Genomic DNA, 9,499 nt, shown 5'->3' on the forward strand with positions numbered 1-9,499 from the left:
TACGTGTCCCCCTGTTCCTTGTCACTCGGAGCCACAAAAAGAAGGCAAGGAGAGGAGAAAACATACTTAAGAGAACTCCTTATTCTCTCAAAGGTCAGCTTCAAAACTGTCGATCGTCGTGCGACATCAACGGAGAGAACGCCGTCACACACGTGCTCGAGCACGCACCCGTAGAAGACGTAAATGCATCGATGTAGCGCTTTCTTGCTTGAACGTTTCTAAGATAACGCTCTGCAAATGCTTATCGTTCGAAGGCGTCTGAAAGCTGCTGGTCTATAAGGAGAACTTGAGTGCACACGTCAGTGTTTTCGAGCCTGCTCCGAGCACAACACATTTAGAGCTCGAAAGGTTTGACTGCAAGAGGTGCAAACGCAAAGCTACAACGACCGGCAGTTGATCGAGATAGCTGACATCTTTATAGCATTTTTATTGCCGAACAAAACTGCCCCTTGAACCAACGCTTGAAGAGAATAGAAAAATCACATCTATGCCGTCGTGTTTCGAGAAGGTCTGCTCTTATCTAAGTAAAGTTTTGCTCTGTCTTTCTGCGTATCTATAGTTATTCAAGAAAGCAGCCGTCACCGCAGAATTGTGCTTTTACGTGCTGCACGTTAAGTGCCATTCGCTCTTCAGTGCCTCATTGATTTCATGCTCTCTTCATCTCGCTGACGTTGAGAAGGTGTTTTCGAGGTATCCATCTCTGCCGGACAGAGGGGGTCGTCATAGTTTCAAAGGTTTCCAATTCGGAAGCTTCTTCGCAACGACAAAAGCGTTGAAACAAAGCTGCTTTGCAAGAATTATGACATTTCCTTTCCCTAGTGTTTGGAAGAACGCAAATGTCCGAAAAGGCACTATAAGCTGTTAATCCTATTATATTAGGCAAAATGTTGCTCTTTGCATAAACTCAAGCATGCTATATAAAGACAATGAATCAGAGCTCCGCCTGACTAACAAATCCAGGTGCGCTACCACCAAAACAAAACACCTCGAACTCTTTTGTCGAATTTTTCTTTCTAGGGTATGCTTTGAGCGATTGCTAGCCACTCTCTCTGCCCCGCTAAGCCTACACTCTAATAAAAAAAAAAGTAAAAAGGCAGTGCGCTAGAGGACAACTTACTCCCTTTCCCTCCCATATAGGTATATCTGTGTGTAGAGCGAAGGGAATTCACTCAGGCGCGCTCTTTTGCGCTCAGCCAAGCAGTTTAGGCTTTTTAACACCAGAGGTCGTGCAAGAAGCGGCGGAAGTTTCTACTTGCTACGAATGGGGGTCTCAGCCTGCTCATGGTCAAATAGAAAATTATACCTGTGGGTGGGTTGAAGAGCATTAAAGACGCTTATTATTCACATGCTAATTTAGCCTTGGTTTCGTGCCGCACCGTTAAGAAGCACGCGCGCGAAAAAAAAAATTAAACTGCAGTACACACCATGAGAGAGACTATGTGCTACCATTCGGGCTTGTAAATAAAATTACTGGGAATCACTGTCTGCAACTAAAACTACGGAATTCAAGGCACGCCACAAGCAACTTTCAATGTGAACCCACTTAGCTATCCGCATGCGTTTTGCAACCAATCTCTTCATAAATGCAGCATATGCCCCCAGCTGAAACACCTATAGGCGAGCGTATTATTCTTATCAAATGCAAGATGTTCTCCCCTGTCTACTCATGATAAAAGAGGGCAGTTCACAATTTATCGTCGCTATCATTCCGTCTCGCTCATGCTTAGCAATGCAGGGATAGCGATAAGTGTTAGGCTTCTCTGACGTTGCATGCTAATTGTAACACAACTTTCTGCCCACGCAGTGTGCTGTCACCCGTTCTCGTTCTAAACTAATACAGTGCGTGTAAAAATGTAAAAAGAAGTTTTGCCTCTAGTTGATATTAGCTTTTTAATCCAATATACATATGTGTGGTCACAGAGGCACTCAGGTACTCGATTTTTGTGTAATTATGTTTTAAGATATACCCAAACGTGACCAAACGCCTCGTTGATCAAATGCCAGAAAGAAACGTCAGTGAAGCCGCCGCGGTGGCTCAGTGGCGATGGTGCTCGGCTGCTGTCCCGAAAGACGCGGGTTCGATCCCGGCCGCGGCGGTTGAATTTCTTTGGAGGAGAAATTCGAGGCCCGTGTACTGTGCGATGTCAGTGCACGTAAAAGAACCCCAGGTGGTCGAAATTTCCGGAGCCCTCCACTACGGAGTCTCTCATAGCCTTAGTCGCTTTGGGACGTTAAACCCCATAAACCAAACCAAACCAGAGACGTCAGTGAGAAAATAGCGAGGAGTTGCGCTATCCGCAGCTTCTTGCTTTGTGCTGGGAAACTGTTACAAGCCTCATTCGGCAGCTACTGTTGCAATGGCATGAAGTTTATTATTTTGTTTTGCGCTTTCATCCGGCTTTGCATGCAGATCAACACGGTGACTTGAAGAAATGTGACTTGCATTTTACATAACCACGCTTCATTTGTAATACGGAGCCCATATTTTCACTAATAACGGCGCAGACACTATGGCAATGAGCGGAATAAATTTCCTTCGGTAGTTACAACGACAACAAAGCACTAGTAAATCAAAGACAGACGCATGCACACCACTAGAAAAGTGGCACTTTGAAACGAAAGACGCGGGTTCGATCCCGGCTGCGGCGGCTGAATTTCTTTGGAGGAGAAATTCGAGGCCCGTGTACTGTGCGATGTCAGTGCACGTTAAAGAACCCCAGGTGGTCGAAACTTCCGGAGCCCTCCACTACGGCGTCTCTCATAGCCTTAGTCGCTTTGGGACGTTAAACCCCATAAACCAAACCAAACCGAAACGGAAATGAAAATTGGTTTTGAGGAAAGGAAAAGGCGCGGTAACTGCCTCAGTTCTCGGTGGACAGCTTAACCGTTCAAGGGAAAGGATAGTGGAAGGAGTGAAAGAAGAAAGAGAGAAAGTGTCGCCGTAGTGAAGGGCTCAGGAATTCAGCCCGAGGACATCATCATCATCATCATCATCGGGGGATGTTTAACAGTCACTGACATGGCACAGCACATGGGCGCCTTTTGCATTTCAAAAATTAAAAATTGCTTTTGGGGGAAAGGAAATGGCGCAATATCTGTCTCACGTCTCGGTAGACACCTGTACCACGCCGTAAGAGAAAGAATAAAGGAGGGATTGAGAGGAGAAAGGCAAAAAGAGGTGCCGTAGTGGAGGGCTCCGGAATAATTTCGACCACCTGGGAGATCTTTAACGTGCACTGACATCGCATAGCACACGGGCGCCTTCTGCGTTCCGCCTCCATCGAAGCGCGGTCGCCGCGGTCGTGCTCGAACCAGGGTACTCCGGATCAGTGGCAGAGTGCCCCAACGACTGAGCCACCGCGGCGAGCTTTTGCATTGCACCTTCATCGAATTTCGGCCGCAGCGGCCGGGACTCAGCCCGCGTAGTGTGGCCGAGTTCCCTAACCACTGAGCCACAACGGTGGTCATGGCACTTTCAGGAGGTTGCCTAACAGACACTCGCTGTATGACTTCTATATGCCCAGTCTGTTGTGTGATCTATGTTGTAGGCTTTGAATATGCAGTGCCCTTCGTTTCCGTCCTGTTTAACACGCTTTGCTTACATTTACGCTTATTTTTGCCATTGTGGGAAGCCTAGCAAAACAAGTTGGCCATATAGACATAGAGCCCTTCACTTTCTAGTGCCTGCGAACTTGCTACTTGTGTTAAAGCTTCCATCAAAGGTTAGATCTATAGAGGTAAATGGTAACGGCGCCAGAAAACACAGATCACGACAGACAAAAGAAAAGTTTTTAATTCAATAGCATTAGAAGCCCCATGGGGTCAAATGCCTCGTCGGGCATAAAATTCGCCCACTGGCTGAAGGATAGTCGCCAGACCGTAGCATTCCAAATGGCCGGAGGGAAGTGATGTAACCAGACCAGAAGTTACGCCACTTCCGCTGAAGGAATCAACACCGGACAATGCTATCGCATTGCCAACATATAATGAAATGAGGTCTTCCTGTGTTCTTTTTCTTCTGTTTAACATCAGTGCCGGCAAGAGCAGAAGCGTGTACATGTATTCTTGTTTTGTAAATAAATTTCCAGACCCAAATCAATGCTTGTGGTATCACTCTTATTGTCCGCTTCGATGTCTTCTCGCTTGTTTACCATGGAGACTCACCTATTCACCAAACTATTTGTCTCGATAACTCAGGGGCGGATTCTTTCTTTTCTTTTATTTTTTTGGTCGGGCGGGGGGGGGGGGGGGGTGGGGGGGGGCTGGTCGCCTTCTTCAAGCGAGAAATTTTGCGTAACAAAGCATGCCAAGCCACATTTTTCGGCAAAAAAGTGGAAGATATACATAGTTCAAATGGGACCGCCCCGTTCAGCCGTCTCCTCCGAGAGCAACTCGTAACTCTGCCTCTTTGTTAGCTGCAGGTCTGCCGGGACAGAAGCTGCCACGAGAACTCTCCAGCTGGCATAAGAAAAAAGGCAATAGGAGGCCGTGCGAAATACACGATATCGTCCCCACCTTTTCGTCTTATCCCCGCAAAAAAAGAAGAAAATAAAAAGGAACACCGAGCCAGTAAGAAAAGATACTCTGAAATAACTTCACGGTATTGGTGTCGTTCAAGTCAGTGCTACGCCCATATTGATACCTTGAAAGAGATGAGATAGTTTCGTCTCTTGGAATTTAAAGCTTGTGATGAACTCAGCGCGCGGCGCCGAACACTGCGAGCGTCTATAAAATAATCTCGTCCATTGTGTCACCGCTATCTCCGCCGGGGTTAGGTATCTCAAAACGTACGCCTTTTCCTGGCCGTGATAAATAGGAATGCCGAAGTCGAAGGGCTACTTGACGATGACTTGCTCTATGCTTAAAAACGCAGACACCTGTTATCGGAGAGTGTGATCTCCGGTAAAGTCTCCGGTGTGTGATAAAACTGCACAGAAAGGTCAAATGACAAGTGCCGCAGTGATCAAAACTGCGGTGAAGCCGGTCTACGATCGTTAAAGCAAAGTATCCTAGACTCTCCTGCGACATTCTAGGCCGACTGCAATTGTTTGCAGATGAAGTTCCTCCCAAGGCCATCGTTTCAAAACGGTACTGGAAAAGTACCACCACTTCAACCTCTTGCTTCAACATCATATACCATTCGGCCTCCCCCGCGGTGATACTACGCTGTTGTGCCGCCTGTGGCTGGGAGTGGCGTTCACAAACGCCTATTCCCATCTCATTGCAATGGCAGACTCTCCAGCGTGTGACCAGTGCGGTTGTGATGAAACGATCGGACACCTCCTCTGTGACTGCCCTCGTTTTGAGCGAGAGCGCGGTTTCCTAACTGCTATTCTGCACCGCTTGGACTCGCGTCCTTTAACAGAGTCCAACGTTCTGGGGCCTTGGACACAACCTTCCACGCAAAGGAAAGCGGTGAAAGCGCTCCTGAGATTCTTAAGGGACTCGGGGTTGTATTCCCGTCTATAATTTTTTAAGTTTTCAGTGCGCGCCCTCTGTCCCCGTGACATGATGGTCGCTGGACACTTAGAAAACTCATTTCATTGCCGCTCTTTTTCCTTTTTTCCCTTTTGTTCCCCTGCCCAAGTGTAGGGTAGCCAACTGGGCATCGCCTGGTTAACCTCCCTGCCTTTCCGTCCATTTCTCTCTCTCTCTTCAAGCAATCTGGTTAAGTTTTCTAGGTTTCACATTCAGGCACGCAAATAAGCACGGATGGAGAGACGGGAATTATGCACCGCCATAGCTCAGTCAGAACGCACTGCATGTGGGGAGAGCAGGTGTTTGGTCTCTACTCGATTTTAGTGTTTTTTGTTTATTCCTCCACTGCCCTTTTCGTTCCAATTTTATAACTAAAACGAAGGGTTTCGGACAAAACTGAGGCAACCCGTCTGATTATCTTGCAAAGGGAACGCAACTAAGACTCAATTTTACGAACTTCTTCATATTGCGAACAAACAGCGATTCCTCAACAAGATGGAGTTGAGCCCAATTTATTTTTCAACGTGGCTTTACGACACTGATTTACCTACTGAACACAATTTATCCAACGAGGACTAGAAGATTTTCAAATACATATATGTGAAAAATTTGCAGACGAGATAACTGCGCGTGCACGACATCTTAAGAAAAGAAAAAAGTAAAAAAAAAAAGTCTGCCGTACTACTGCGCAGTCGAAAAAACTATGCGCTGGTATTCACACAACTCGTCTTACGTTAGCACGTGGAGTAAAACCATGTGCTAACGTCATGATTGCCATCACAACTTCGTCATGACGGGAACGGCAGTCATGATTGCCTGTCACACAACCAACCGATCGTAAGAGACACGAAAGCTGCCGACCATGACCAGGAACTCGACGTAGACGCACCAAGTTTCGTGACCACATCTGGGGGGTGATAGCAGGGTGGATGATAAGTCTATAATTATATAGTTGGATATAACTCGAGATAGCAGCGTCGAACGCTCCTCAAAGGATGCCCTCCATCCTATGGTGTTGATCAGTTCTCATGATGTTGAGGCTAATCTCTTTGCACCTGCTGGCTTGACATCGCTGGGAGCTGGCAAGTGCAAGGGATTAACCACAGATTAGCCGGATTAACCGCGGCGTCATGACACTCGGTCAACGCCGTTGACTGGAGGACCTCCTTTGAATAGAATAAGCCGCTTCGTTCTTTTGTACACGATTTCCCAGACAAGGAACAATAAAAGTACAGTGTTCCTGGGGAAATTTTTTACTGGTCAGGTGATGATGCCCAGCGAGTCCTCGGCTTCGGCTGGTACCAGCCTGTACACAAGCAGGACAGCAGTTCTTGACGACTAAAATATCGTGAAGACCTTACAGTTCAAAAACGCCTCAGGTGATGGTTATGAACGCTCCAATGTTTAGTGGCGAAGCCAAGCCAGGTGCTGGTCATGAACGACGTCCTGAGGCCGTTCTGCGGCTCCGAAGTTGCGAAATGAGGACCCACTTAGCGTCTTCGTAAAGAACATGTCTCAGAACTTTTTGCTGGGCTAGTTGGTCCATTCTGACATTGGTGAAAACAGCGCGAAAGAAGAAGCCCGAAGGCGAAACGAGGAAGTGACAGGAAAGAGCTCTGACTGGCAACTGAATTTATTGAGCGAAACTCGCGCAATATATAGGACGGCAGTGCCAAAGATAGTCAGATGCAGTCAACGTCACATGGTGCAAAGAGCCATAAAAGCGATAAAAACAAAACAAGGTGAAAAAGCTAACAGTGAACTGAATATCAAAAGGGATGGTAACAAAATGAAAACTACACTCAATGACTATACACAGTTAATGTCACATGGTGTAAAGAGCCATAAAGAGCCACTGTAAATGAAATTCTAGATGCATTTAATGAACTGAGCCATGGTTTGGAATTCACTTGTGAATTTCCACAAAACAACAAGTTACAGGTTTTGGACTTGGAACTCTCCTTGGAACGAGATAGATTCTGTTGGATGTACAAGCCTCGAAGTCAAAAAGAGCTGTTGTCCTACGAGTCAGCTCACTCAAAAACAGTTAAAAGAGCCATAGCCACATCAGGATTAGGATCTGCACTAACAAAATCATGCGAGCATTGCATGCAAGAGAGCTTCCAACTGCAGACCGCACGGTTAATACGGGCAGGTTTTCCGCAGACGGTGATTTCGGCAGTGACTGAAGCTCTGCTTCAGAAAGTTAAAGGCAAGAAGAAAAACGTTACTCAGGAAAGCAATAGGAGGGTGAGGCCAGCCGTTATCCCGTATTCCCACCGGGTAGCACATAATTTGAAAAAGGTTGCAAATAAATATGAGATTCCCGTAGTCTTTTCTGCCCCTTGCAAGCTAGATACGTTGTGTTACAGGATAAATAACGAAAAGCCAAGACAGCAAACCTGTGGCGTAAAGCATGCCAACATGTTCGTCAGGTGTAGGGAAGGTGTGATTTACCAGATTCCGCTTACATGCGACAAAGTTTATATTGGTCAAACCGGAAGGTGCCTGAACGAACGTTTAAGGGAACATGAGCGCTCACTTGAAAAAGGCACTGGCTCTAATCTAGCGCTTCATTGCAAAGATTGTAAATGCATGCCTCGTTTACGCGAAACTGTTGTTCTTGATAGGAGTAGAGACAGCGTAGCCCGAGAGTTGAAGGAGGCTTTCTTTATAAAAAGAAAGGGCTTGGAATGTGTCAGTGACGCGTCAAAATCATTGTACAGGAGTGAACTTGCCTTTTTGGAACAACATAGCTAAATATTTGACTACGCGTGTTTCAATCGTTGAGTGTCACTGTTTCATCGTTTTATTGTTAAGGTCTGTGCATGTTTTTAGCCATACGTTGTTACATTCAGTTAGTTTTTATTCTTTCCACAATTCCATTTCGTCATTTTTTATCGGTTTTACCCTTGTTACCTGCTATGGATGTTTTATCGGTTTTTATGGCTCTTTACACCTTGTGACATTAACTGTTTAAGTCATCATGTATTTTTTTGTTACGTTCCCCTTGAGATTCTGCTGACTTTTAGCCTTTTCACCCTGTTATGTTTTTATCGCTTTTATGGCTCTTTACACCATGTGACATTAACTGTGTATAGTCATTGAGTGTAGTTTTCATTTTGTTACCATCCCTTTTGATATTCAGTTCACTGTTAGCTTTTTCACCTTGTTTTGTTTTTATCGCTTTTATGGCTCTTTGCACCATGTGACGTTGACTGCATCTGACTATCTTTGCCACTGCCTTCCTATATATTGCGCGAGTTTCGCTCAATAAATTCAGTTGCCAGTCAGCGCTCTTTCCTGTCACTTCCTCGTTTCGCCTTCGGGCTTCTTCTTTCGCGCTGTTTTCACCAATGTCAACATGTCTCACGTCAACTGTTTAATAACGCGCCAATTACTCTTGTAATAAAGCAGTTGTCGGCGTGGTACATACATGCGTTTTCCAATTTTACCAACACTGCAATCACTGAGCCCTACTTAAAACAGCTGATCATCAGAGTAATCTCGCTTTATGGATACCCACACCCGATATCACCACGCAGGCAGGATAACTGCCGCAGGCAGTTACTGCGCCTTTCCTCTGCAGTTATAACCAATTAATTTTATTACTAATTCACTTCTCATAGACGCAGCTATGACTGCTCGCTCGAGGTGACGGGCGATATATTAGTGCAATATTATTAGTATTATTAGTGCAAAATTTTAGTGCATTACTTCGGGCTTTAGCTTGCTGCTTAGCCTCAGTGAGTAATGGATAGGTGCTGCGGTCACGATCTAGTATTCGCACGGTCGCGCACGAGCCAGCTTTGCACCTACGGCGTGTTCGTGTCGATAGCTAGGAACAACGATACACCCTAATGATAGCTGAGCAAGCAGGAGAGAGAAAGTAGAGGACACACACACAATCAAAAAGAAAGAAAGAAGAAAAGCGATTAAAGGAAGGGTATATGAGAGCCGTGTGTAAGATCACGGCGAGATCTCACCACCTCTTGCACCCCCCTCCCCGTTACGGACAGAG

This window comes from Amblyomma mixtum, chromosome 2, assembly GCF_055824585.1.
Source record: "Amblyomma mixtum isolate Tamu chromosome 2, ASM5582458v1, whole genome shotgun sequence".
Lineage (NCBI taxonomy): Eukaryota > Metazoa > Arthropoda > Arachnida > Ixodida > Ixodidae > Amblyomma > Amblyomma mixtum.